Source organism: Lonchura striata, chromosome 2 (genome assembly GCF_046129695.1).
Source record: "Lonchura striata isolate bLonStr1 chromosome 2, bLonStr1.mat, whole genome shotgun sequence".
In the NCBI taxonomy this organism is placed as follows: domain Eukaryota; kingdom Metazoa; phylum Chordata; class Aves; order Passeriformes; family Estrildidae; genus Lonchura; species Lonchura striata.
Genome location: NC_134604.1, coordinates 103,673,492 through 103,685,775, shown reverse-complemented (window position 1 = coordinate 103,685,775; position 12,284 = coordinate 103,673,492). Strand labels below are relative to the sequence as shown.

The 12,284-nt window shown below is 40.7% G+C and overlaps 1 long non-coding RNA gene across 1 annotated transcript; it reads left to right on the top strand.

Moving 5' to 3' along the window:
* Window positions 1-1,035: 1,035 nt before the first annotated feature.
* On the top strand, window positions 1,036-12,159 carry LOC116184269 (uncharacterized). Its single transcript, XR_004149032.2, has 3 exons — window positions 1,036-1,095; window positions 2,340-2,450; window positions 11,975-12,159. It is a non-coding gene; the product is annotated as an uncharacterized LOC116184269 (long non-coding RNA).
* The last annotated feature ends 125 nt before the right edge of the window (window positions 12,160-12,284 follow it).

Sequence of the window (12,284 nt, the reverse complement as noted above, 5' to 3'; positions counted from 1 at the left end):
TTTGAGGAGTATGGGGCTTAGGCCCCTGAATTCAACAGTTGTTGCCTGAAATCCTCTCTTTTTATTACAACCACCACAGAAATCCCAAAAGGGTTAGGCTGCAACAAAACATTTTCAATATGAATGCAAGAAAATGTAAATCCTGACTTAAAAAGGAATGCATCTCCCCATCTGTTCTGATGCCTGTTTAGAAACTTTCAGGTTTTAGGGAGATATTGGCAGCTTCTCTCATCAGGGAGGATTCCAGGTGGTTACTGCTCTGCCCTGAGTTCCTTCAGAGGAAGGCTCAGAGGAGGAACTCTGCTGCTTTGGGATGATGTGCTGCTGGAGAAGAAATAAAACTGCCCTAAGGCAGGCTCACAATGCAACAGCCTAAAGGAAGATCTGGCAGGTGTCCAAAATGCCAGAGTAACACTGGCACTCCCCTCTGCTCTCCTGAGCTTCACCAATCGTATCACCTGTGTGTCATGATTGTCAGCATGGAGAAAAATATTTGGAGTGTTCTGGTTTCCTCTTACACTGGCAGGGTGGTTTGTTACTGGGAAAAAAAAAAAAGTGCCTTTTTATAGATAGTAGTTCCTTAAATCAGGAATATCCACCTGGGAAGAGAGCCCACAGAAACAAACCCACTGTAGTAAAAGTCTGTGAAGCTCTGCAATTTATACTTTTTACAGGAAGATGAATATGGATATGTTAATCCACATTAACATATGTATGGTTACATCAGTTAGACAAAAGGGTGAACCACATTCAGAACAACCTGTTTTTCATGCATGCAAAAATGCTCTGGGTGCCAGGTGAGCCTTTGGAGCTGTGGAAGCTCCTGACTCCAGAGAGTCAGCAGAACTCTCATGGCTCTGGTTGCCAATGACTGCCTCTCAAACAAGACACAGAACCTGAATTCTTCATAGGAAAAGCCAGCAAAACCCAAAAAAAGCCAGACTCCCAGCTTTTGGTGGGTTGGATGTCTCTAACCCACCAAGAAGCAGAAAGATAAGGGTACAAGGACCATTTCTTTTCTTTCCTCACAGGCCACCTTTGAACATTGGTAGAGGCAACAGAAGAGGAAAAGTGCTTAAAGCAGTTAAGAACAAGGTAGGAAAGCACCTTGGCTCCTTAAACCACCTCACCTCTAGGGCATTACACCAACAGAGCCTCAAGTGTGTGAGTCAGAAGGGCAGCTATGTCAGCATTGGCATCCCTCACCTTAGAGCTACTGAACCTTGCACCTTCACACGAGTCTGTTTCTTTTCTCTGGGAGGTCTATGCCAGACACTTAATTTCATGTTAAAATATTTGACCACTTTTTCCTGCTACATAAATAAACAGATTTGAGTTGAATTATATGGAAAAATACTATTTTCATATTTCCAAATTTTTCATAAAATAATATTAGATAAGCCACCACTTGGACTGAGGGCAAATGTAGCACACCAATAATTTTGAAACATTTTAAATATCAGAAATGTGTAAAATGAAGATTGCATTCAAAGTTTTTTCCTACCCTTTTAGCCACCCTCAAAACCTTGAGCAAGGGAATAAGTGTAGCTTCAAATGGGAACTTTAGTAGCATTCAATTTTAAATTCAGCAGTTGCTAATGTTATTATACCCTTTCTGTGGTAAAGCTCAAATGTCTGGCTCTCTGTGATTCCCTGGCTGTAGGCAGCATTCACCACATACTTTTCCAGAGATTGGGGGTACTCTAATAATGCTGATTTTTGGTGGTGCATCTTTCTTGTTCCTTTCTTACTTGAGGGCAAAACCAGATCTTGTTCTGAGGATCTCTGACAGTGGCTATCCCATGTCTGGCAGTCACTACAATCTAATTCTGCTGGATGTAATTACCATAATTTATTCCCTGTAGATGGTTTCCAAAAATAGAAGTAGGTATGATCCTTGCCCTACAAGGCTCACACAAAAGACAGAGAATTAAAAACAGATAAGGGAGAAAAAGTAAAAGAAGCAACAGCTATGCAAGTACACAGAGAGAGATAAATTAAATCCAAATTAGTCCTCTGGTGTGATAGTGAGACTGAATAAGCAAGTTTATTAAAGGGAAAAAATATAATTCAACTAAAAGAGAGATGCATGAATGGCTCTGAGAATAACACACAGAACAGCAGCATCCTAATGGTATAAACGCTACACTAAAATTGAAAAAGCCTTTCCTTCAGTTCAAATCACTTGTCTCTGGTGTCACCCTGTCAGTGTGATCCAGTAAGTAGCTTTGTCCTTCCTTAGGAACCCCATCTCTCTGCTATAACTGGAGAAATGCATCATTATCTTATTTCCTTGTCACATTCCAAATTGTTTTTAGAGTCTGTTGGGCTCTCCACAGGTGATGGAAAGGCTGTGAGCTCAGTCCTTGGTGTCCAGTCTCCTCAACAGACCTTGGATCACACTTCACCTTCCAGGCTGGATGCTCTTGGTGCACGAGGATTTCCTGAAGGTAAGGAAAATCTTTTGTAAGGCAGGGATGGGGATGCTGTAAACCCCAGACCTGCTTCTCCTCTCAGGGTTTTTCACCTCTGCAGTCCTACAGTCTCATATGTGCTCCCACGTATTTGTCTTCACCCTGTGTGGCCCTGCTGCTGTTCTTCCCTGACAGATGACTGAAAAACATGCTTGAGGTTTGCAGAGGAAACCTGCACGGAACAGGCTTGAGCCTGGCTCTTGTGTGGTCTCATGTGGAGGGGAGATCCTGCCTGGCTGAAGGAGCCACACAGAAGAAGGGGATATCCCAGGCATGAACTCCTGTGGTCACCTAGAAGCCTTTCAACTCTGGGTGCAATGCTCTAGGCTTTGCTGGTTGCTCTTGTGTTTTGCATTTCTACATCTTGAGTGTTTCCTGCTATTTATGGGATTTCAGGCTTTACTCATCTTGTTGCTTCCTGCAAGTGTCTGTGGATGTATAGTACAGCTGTGCTCATGTTTATGTGTAGCACATTTTACTTGATGGGACACACAGGGAGTCCTTCCGCCTTCCTTGGCCTTTGGAACAGCTGTTTTTGGGGAAATGTCTATGTCATGAGAGAGCCTCCATGGATGGGGAAAAGATATCAATAAAACAATTCATTGCTCCAATTCTGAAATCCCCCTGCAACCTTTACCCTAATATACCACTCTGCTTGCAAGTATATCAGTGGTTGAGTTGTCCTATAAAGCCATAGATTTTTCTCATTTCTTCGGTGTGCAGGAATTTCTGGATAATCTGGGGGTAGAAAAAGGGATGGTGCTGATTTTGCTGTTACATCAAATCGCTTGTAAGCGATCACATTTAGGGATGTCTTTTGTGTGTTGATTTCAGGATGGGTCTCCAGGCCTCCATACTGAAAAACTGCTCCCAACGTTGTTTCCCTGTTTGTTGCTTCCTGTCTTGTAGGACAGTGAAACCTCTGGCCCAAAGGTACAAGCTGCAGTGAGCACACAGTGAGCACAGAGTGCTGGCCAGATGGAAATGTGCCACCTTCCCGTGTCCCCCTGCACACTCAGGGAATGGCATGGGAATTGCAGCTGTGGTGTAATTCCTGCCTGTGATTCCTGTCTGTAATTGCTGCCTGTGATCCCTGCCTGGCTGTAATTCCTGCCTGTAGCAGCGGGGCAGGAGCTGATGTGTTTGGGAAGGGAGCTGAGCCTGTGGCAGCGGGAGCAGTGGGGAACGGGCGCTCAGCCCATGCCTGCTTTCCCTGCCCTGGCTGAGCAGGTGTGTGGGTGTGCACGCCGTAGGTGTCTCAGACTTGTTGATAAAGCTGAGGGTATGAATAAAACTTAACTGCTATTGCATGGTGCTCCTGCCACTGCAGTTCATTGGTAGCAGGAGTCGGGTGAGAGAGGGATTGCTGTGGATGCACAAAACCTTAACGTTCCTGCCGTCTTTACCTTCTGATTCCATTTCACTGGGAATCAAACAAATTTACAGTGTTTTAACTGGAGAATATTTTGATTAAAGTTCCTCTTTAGAAGGACAAATAAATCTTGATCTTGTGATTAAGAAAGTACAATTAAGGAATTAAAAAATAAAATTTTTGCTTATGGGATGTGTTCCACAGATGGGATATCAATTCAATATAAGTTTAAGACTATGTCTTTCCTAACGTGGCACATATTTTCTTACAGTTTTTTCTTTTATGCAAGAAGACTGCTCTTTTATTTACCTTTTAGATAAATAGATAAAAATTTAGATACATTTTAAAAGAAATAATACTTACATTTGTAGTTTATTATTGTGAGTTTGCCATGATAGAAAGCTATAAAACACTGTTCTGGGGAAGAGTGACCAAAAAATAGCTTTTGAGAAAAAGTAAATAGTAAGGGAAAAGGATGCACTAAACGAAGACCTCACCAAAAGAACAAAGAACCACGGAGATGTGTCTGGCTACAAGTACAAAGCAAAACCACAAAGCACTCTGATTAGTCAACTAGTCTGCATCTTAGGTTTATTAAACAGGACAAGAAATTTAATAGAGAAATCAAGGTATTGTAAAACACTAAAGGTGAAACAGTTTGCTGTTTACAACCAGTGATTTTTATCTTGTATTTCATAAGCACTGCCTGACTCTGTCCAAAACAGAACAACAACAACAAAAAAAGAATAAAATAAATAAGAAATGGTGCATTGTGATCACAATCATAGGCTGTTTATATGTATGCTTCAAATTAAGGGCTTGGTGTCATGGAAACAGCTTCTTCATTTGGAAAGCTCTGCGGCAGTGCGAGGAGGAAAAGACTGGAGAGGGCGAGAGGAAGAGGGAGCGCGGCCGCATCTTGCCGGCATCAGCGGCTCCCTGTGCTCCCGGGGACACGGGGCGAGCGCAGGGCCGGGCTCCGGAACAACAAATCATCCCCCTCTGTCATCGGCAACACTCCATGTGGCTTGTTTTGTACTTAGTGCACTGTGTAGTTCTAAACACTTTTTAAGGGAATTTTCTGTACTGAAGGGATGCGTGCGTGTGTGTATATATGTATATATACATATATAAATAGATGTATCATGTATTTTTGTCAATGGACTTTACCTAAATACAGTATTTATCCACCAAAGCAAATGAGTCCAGAATGTCTATAAATACTGTTGGTCCAGTTCTGCTTGTGTACATATATGCATAGTATGTTTTGGGTAATTTTAGTGCTAAAAAGACATTCCCTGTTGCTCTACAACAAAGGAAAGCAGTCATCTGTATAAAGAGCTTCTAAAATTTACCAGGAGACAAACCCCTCCAATGAATACTGCATTACAATAGATGGTTGGGAATTAACACCACCACTTGCATTGTCCTAGCTTTGATGCCAATTTATGCTCATTTTGTGGGCACAGTTCAGATTACTCAGTAATTGATTGCATTAAGCAGTAACAGGAGAGCTTTACAGGGACTAAATTAAGGGCATGTGCTATATATCTGCTGTGTTGCTGTCATGAACATCACCAAGGAACAGAAACAGACCAATGCTATAAAACTGATATTTTTTAAATAAAGCGTAGTAAAGTTAGATCTAAGATCCTGAAGTAGAATCACGTGAAGGTGGTGGAGATGTTCTCCACTCTTTCACAAAGCTCAGGTTGGCATCACAAAACAATCTGGTCACAGGGCAGTGCAAATCCTTTGCTGCTTTCACAGTGGTGCCAAACATGTCCCTTCCTTGGGCTCTCAGATGAAAATGCTGCTCTGCTCTCCACCTAACTTCCTAACCCAGCTAGGTGTGGAAATTTTGGTGATTTGGGCATCTTCCAGTGATGCCTAGATATTTGGAGACCTGTTAGACAAGTGGTTTCATTTCAAACACAGGAGGCAAGCTTGTCCCCAGCCCAGGGGGAAAGAGCTGCCCACACAAAAGCAGGGGCTGAGGCTGGGGCCACAGTGTCTTTGTAAAGGGAAGAGCCACTGAGGAGCTGCTGGCTGCCCATGGAATTTGGCAGTCCAGGGGAATGGGTACAGCTGCAGGGCATCCACGGTTGGGTCTGGTCTATAAGCAGCTTTTACTGTGTTCGTTTCCTGCCCTGTGCTCACCCCCAGAGGTGTCTGCTTGTGGTTTGGCTTTTCCTGGCTGGGAGGAGTTTCTGTACCCATTGCCTGTTCTCCAGTCTGGGCATGTGGAAGTGCAGGAGAGAAGTTTCAGGAAAAAAAAATCATGTGTGTTTGTCAGAAAAGGTCACATTGGTTTAAAGCTGCAATTTACCTTCCCTATATCTGAAAGAAATGGTGTTTTGCTTAGCACCAGAACTGAAAAAGGAGTAGTCAGATTTTTTGTGTATTTCTTTTTAAAAAAAATAATTTCCTGCTTAAGAAATATGCTAAAAAAAAAAAAAAAAGCAGCTGCCCTCACAAACAACATGGGGGAAAGAGAGAGGCTGCAATTCTGCCCACTTTTGTTACGGTTCCTGCGCTGGCACAGAGGTATTCCTGTCAATTCTGCAGGAAGAATGTTTCTGGTGCAGCAATGAAATCTGCTGAATGGAATTCTGGTGCAGCAAAATCAACATGCAGCTTTGGCACTGAAGGTTCAGAAAGAAGTGTTTGGTGTTGCTGTGAGAGGTGCTCAGCACTGCAGCGGCAGCATCTCACTGGGAAGACACTACCTAACAGAACCAGCTCATTCTTGTCTGCTGTGCAGAAACAGGTGTGTTAAAGAAACTGGAGAGGGAATGGTAATTGTGACAAAAGTGCCAAATTCTCAGATGGAAAAAAATCAGTAATGCACAGGAAAAAATCCCAACAAACCTTTAAAATTATAGAAATCTTTCTTAGAATAGAGTGTAGTTTAGTTGAATAGTTCTGCTTCAGACTTTCATTCCCTTTATTATCAAAGCAACATGAAAGGCATAGAAGCTTGGGCAAAAGAGAAATGACTGTGCAATCTTACTTCTCCTTGAGTTGTGCCTTTTGTGCATTACTTATTTCAGTGTTTTCAAAGGTATTGAGGAACGGGATGAAGAAGTGTGCATATACATTTATGGTTTTATTCAGATCTGGAATGCATTTTGAAACAGCTCTTCCAGTTGCTTGCACTAAGGTCATTTGGTTTGTGGTACTGAGTTCCTCAGAGCTTGTGAACTCAGCTCCTCCTGGATGGAGACCAGTGCTCCCATCGCTAATCCAGCACATCAGATCAGACCAGACCATGCCTGAATACATCCCCACTCTCCACCCTCCCTGTTTCTTTTTTAATAAAGTGGCATTAGGTCCTCAGCACTAAGTGTTTATCTCCACATAAATCTTTTAATTGCAATACAGACACAGCTTTAGGCAATGGAAATGGTTTCAGTTGCTACCCCACTGCTCCCCATCTACATCTTTGGAAGATCTTTGGCATTCCCTCATTTAGAGGGTTGATAGTAGGTTCCCAGTAAAGCTTTTTTTTTCAGGAGAAAATGCTATTTAAGTAGCAATTATTATTGGTAAGCATTCATGGTACAACCTTTTGCCTTCTCTCTCCTGAATATTCAATGCACAAAATCCCCCTGGGAGGCAGGGTCATTAAGGAGCTATCTAGATACATATGCTTTTGCAAGTTTTTCATCTAACTCAAAGGTGGGAATGCAAATTCTGAAACTTGGGGACATCCCGTGGCTTTGTGACACTCTCTAGGAGAGAAGTGCTCGTTGAGATGAATAGCTCTCACTCATTCATATTCCTCATTTACTCATGTAACATTTATAATAGGGATAATGCTCCTCATTTTATAACAGCTCAGGGTAAGTTACAGATAGAGTTACACTTCCTCGTACTTAGCTCCTTCAGATGAGGCTTTGCAGAACTGTGCAAGGGGCAGAGCAAAGGCTGCTCTGTTGCAGTGGGAGGCTGGGGAATACTGTGCTGCAGGCAGATGTGAGCACTGGATTTCCTTCAGTGTGCTCACAGAGGTAGCACAGGAGGTGGGGACTCTGGCCTCCCTGGTCTCCCTCAATGCTTTGGGTTGCTCTGGGAGCCAAACTTCCTTATGGTCCTGCCTTCCACCTCTTCTATCCCTTTCCTGGGATCTGCCTTTTGGGCTGGGAGCCAGCAGAAGCTGTTCTGGTGATGCAGGGAGGACATATTAAAGGAATACTTGTCCTGTGGGCTTCTCACTCCTACTTCACGTGGGTCTGGCTCCACGTTATTCTTCACATGCAGAGATATGTGGTTTGCAAAGTCATGGCATGTGACAGCTTAATATTTTTGATGCAAGAGGACACAAAGAGCTGTTGTATCTCAAAGGACACCTCCCCTGTGCCATACAGCTGGATGATTGGACTCAGTGATCTTAGAGGTCTTTTCCAGCCTTAATGATTATATGATGACTCTACGCTTCAAACAAAGGGTTCAGGTGCTGTCCTGTTTCTCCCTCAAGCTCTGCACCACCATCCTTCATCTCACTAGAGATGTACATTTTTACATCAATATCTACAACAAACATTCTAGTAGACACCCTAGTTATGCAGTCCTTGAGTTTCTTCTTTATTGAGATATGAACTCTGCTTCAGGGTAGTATTTTCTGTATTATGATTTTTTTTTTTCTTTTTCCTCAAAATGGCTTTTTTTTGTCTGTCTGGTTTTGGAGGAAGATCATGGCTATTTCACGGAATCAAAGCCTGTGAAAAGATTTCTTAGTCTTTTTGGACGTAAAATTTTCAATAAATAATTTTCACAGACATTTTGAGACTCTTGCTTGCCTCAGTAGCTATAGCACAAAGACTTGAAGAAGTATTTGAATTAATGAAAGTCATTAAAATAGTTTTTTTAAACCATAGAACAAGAACTTTCATAAATTACAGTGTCATGTCAGGGGTGAAAATGGTTGGTACTGGTGACAGAGACAACAAGAGAGGAAAGGAAAAACAAAGCACCAGCAATAAAATCAAGCAAGTTTGTTTAAGAACAGCTGCTCAGTCCTTACAGTAGATTTTTCAGTTCATCTCTAGGACTACAAATATTGTGTATGCAAAAAAATCCGCCTCGTTCTTCTCAAAACAAAAACTAATTACTTGTCTGGCTTCATTGCCAGTATAAATTGGGCAGTAAATTGAAAACCTGTGAACAAGACTTTGAACAATTGTCCCAGTTCAGGGAGGAGTGAGGAGGAGCTTGGGATGGGACTGGTGTGGTGCTGTTGTTTGGAAAAAAGGCTTTTGTTTCCATCTCTTTCTCATGTTGTTAAGACATGTGTGGGAAATGCTTCTGACATGATGGAATCTAGTGGTTTGATGTCCTGCACTGGCTTTTGTCTTAGCAGAAATACAGGAATGTTTTCTAATCTGAAATAAAGAAATAAAAAATCCATCTTGCTTTCCATCTACTTGAATAGGAGTTAGATTGGACCCTAAGTACTTTGAATAGCTTTGTGTTCAATTTCAGCATGAGCTTGGTCAAAATTAAAACATTAACTTGGAGACAGAAATGAAGGCATGGGTGAGGGCACAAATGACAGCTGGGGGAAAAAGACCATTCAACAAGTTATTAGTTTTATCTTCCCTTTCAGTTTTCATTGCACATGACCTGATACCTAGGAGGGATCAGTTTGCTGTTGAGAACTGTAGGCACTCCCTCAAAACAAAGAACAATAACTGTGAAATGCAGAAACCCTCTAGCACTTGAGTTCAAGATCTTGTGTAGCCATGGTGTTTTTTTGTAAGTGCCTTGGATGGTGGCACTGCTGTCAAATCCAGAATCTCGAGGTCCGTAGATTACAGTAAATGGAGGAGGATGATACAAACAATGGTAGACTCTTAGATAACCTATGTTTTACTGATTTACATAAAAAATATTCAAGGAAGACATTTCAGAAAAAAAAAATCCCACAAAAAGCACCATGATATGACAAAACATATTGTTCAAAGAGCATAAGTCAATATTTTAAAAGATGAGCTATTATTTTAGGCTAAAGAAGCACTGACTAGCCTGCCATACAGGGAGTTACTAAGGAGTTACTGCTCCGAGTTACTAAGGAAAGCTAACGTTGTTCTCCCAGAATAATTAAAGCATATCTGGAAAGTTTTAAGAATCTCTTAATCTAAGGAAATGAAATATCTTGCTCAATTCCAATTTCAGTTGCTCCATTTCAAATGTAAAAAAGCAACTTAAGTCAATAAATGTGTTTGAAAAAGGGAGGAAGCAGTTCAGAATACCTATGTCAGAAAAAATCAGATTCCACTTGATTATAAAAAAAATATTGAGAGAAGGGCTTAATGTGTACATTTATCAGATTAAAATGGAAAGATAGGAAAATAATGAAAGAATTTTACAGCACCATAGTATATATTTCTAAAAATTGCACAGTTTTTCCTTTTTTTTTGTTTAAATCTATGTTATAATTTTGGGGATGCTTTGTCAGACTGTGTGTGCATACAAATAACAGAGAAAAGAAACTTCAAGTGCTAGAATTGGCAAGCTTAATTTAGGTTTTTTAAAACAATCAATGCTTGTGGGGATGGTAGTAGTTCTCTTTCTATGTACTCTTTCTAACATGACTCATTTGTTTGTGATTAAAAATTTAAAAAGCCACTTCAGGCATCCCGTGAGGATTTTCTGCAAATCCCTGTATTTGTGTCAATGGGCCCATATGCAATTTTAGCTCAAAAAATGCCTTTGTAAATCTGCCTTCTGGCACCTAGGATGTTAATAAAAGCTGAGGTCATGGACAAAATTTGCCTCTTCTATCATTGCTGCTATAAATGGGAGATGAGCTTGTACTTTCAGAGCAGAGTTTGGCTTTTAATTGGTGTTGGCTCATCCTGTGTGATCGTGAAACACTGTAGTAACACATGGGGTTTTTATTGTAATTCCTTTGCAAGGGATATTCTTGCTTTTTCCCCTTCTCTCTGGATTGCTGTTTAGCAGCTCTGCCCAAAGGAGAATGCCATTTATTCTGTAATGATAATTTGTTCTCTAGCCCAATGTGTGTGATGCATCAAGATTTGCCTGTTCATGTTTATCTCAGCTATTGGAAGCAATTTTGCTAAACCCAGCCTCTGTTTCTTTGGCTTTATTCATGGGGCAATCTTTTTTTGTCTGTATTACAAAGGTGTTCATTACAACTTTTCCTCATCTTGTAACCCAAATCCGCCAGTTCTCAGCCAAAGCATCAGAACCGTGCTCTTAACTTTTGAAGGATGTGGAGATCTGAAAAGGTGATTTTAGTCAGCTGCTTGTTTTGTCTGAAGGTTCTTTGTGGGGCTGCACAAAAGGTTTTTATGGTATGCATTTCCAACTACTGAGAGGGTTAAAAGGGGACTTGTGAATTTGCAGTATAGAGTAGGAGAAATTTATACCTTAGGAAGGCTGAAGAAAAGGTTGGGAAGTCAAAAGGGATAAGGAGAAATTTTGATAAACACTTTTGTCTGCTTCTCATCTGTGATTATGTGGGCCATCTTGTACTTAATTATGCATCTGGTTCTGGTTTTGGAGTCTGAGGTAAAAAGGCTGTTCTATACTGGAAGTATTTTAGATTTAATTCCTCCAAATCTTTTATTTTGTTCATTGCACAATGGTGTTGTGTGTTATTTTAAGATGAAGACTGTGCTAGCATGACTATGCTGAATTTTCTCAAGGGTAAACTGCTGCATATACCTGAAGCCACACTGAAAATCAAGGTAGAAATCCAAGTCAGGACAAGGCAATTTGTTTTATGAGCAGGGTGATTCACCAGAAGCAAATTAAAGATCCAAGAGAATCAGTCTGATGTCAGCAGAAGATTAGTAACACATGAGGATTTCTCATAAAAATCCAGTTCTGACTAAATGTTTTTGTTGTAAACAACTGCTGCTGAAATGATACACAAGAAGAAATACCCTACTTCATTACAATGCTTGGAGTCTTTTTCTTTCACAATATAAATGCACCAATTTTCTTTGGCTTTTATAGCTCTGGCAGATAAAGTGTAGAGGGCTGCTTGAAGGATCACCTAGTTTAACCTTTATTAGCACATGAATGCATGAAACAGTATTAAATAGAAAATAGAAATGCCTGAAGATCGTATCAAGTGCTCTGTTTGTATTTACAGGTTGGACTGTAATTTGTGAAGATACTGGATGACAGGTCTTTGTCTGCCTGGCTGTTAAAAAGAAGAAGTTGACATTCTAGAGGTAATAAAGCAAGAAAGATCCTCTCTTGCATTGTTTTGAATGCCTTACTTTTTTTTCCTTAAATATATTTAACAGTTTCTCTCTCTCCTGGAATAAAAATTGTAAATTCTAAGTGTGTCATTTGGCTTTCATGACTTTTTATTCAGTGTCAGAATGTGACAATGCTCATTTGTTTCTATCCTTTGACATGATAAATATGAAAGTATGAAGTATAAATCTTTTTCTGGA